Raw genomic sequence first — 491 nt, 5'->3', positions numbered from 1 at the left:
TATATGTGTGTGTGTGTGTGTGTGTGTGTGTGTTGAGATTGATGAAATTGAGATTGAGATTTATACATCATCTGAAAGCTGATTAAATAAGCTTTTGGCTGAGATACAACTATTTGAAAATCTGGAATCTGGCGGTGCAAAAAAAAAAAAAAATACTGAGAAAATCGCATTTAAAGTTGTCCAAATTAAGTTCTTAGCAATGCATATTGCTAATCAAAAATGATCTTTACTTAATGTCCTAATGATTTTTGGCATAAAAGAAAAATTTATCATTTTGACCCATACAATGTTTTTTGGACTTAAAAAAGTTAATTGTTTCACTTAACTTCACTTAAGTGAAGTGACATGTGGCCAAGTATGGTGACCCATACTAGGAATTAGTGCTCTGCATTTATCCCATCCAAAGTGCACACACAAAGCAGTGAACACACACACACCGTGAACACACACCCGGAGCAGTGGGCAGCCATTTTATGCTGCGGCGCCCGGGG

The sequence above is a fragment of the Sinocyclocheilus anshuiensis genome, unplaced genomic scaffold (assembly GCF_001515605.1).
Source record: "Sinocyclocheilus anshuiensis isolate Anshui unplaced genomic scaffold, SAMN03320099.WGS_v1.1 scaffold877, whole genome shotgun sequence".
NCBI lineage: Eukaryota > Metazoa > Chordata > Actinopteri > Cypriniformes > Cyprinidae > Sinocyclocheilus > Sinocyclocheilus anshuiensis.
The sequence above is the reverse complement of the archived record's forward strand: the minus strand, read 5'-3'. Positions refer to the sequence as shown.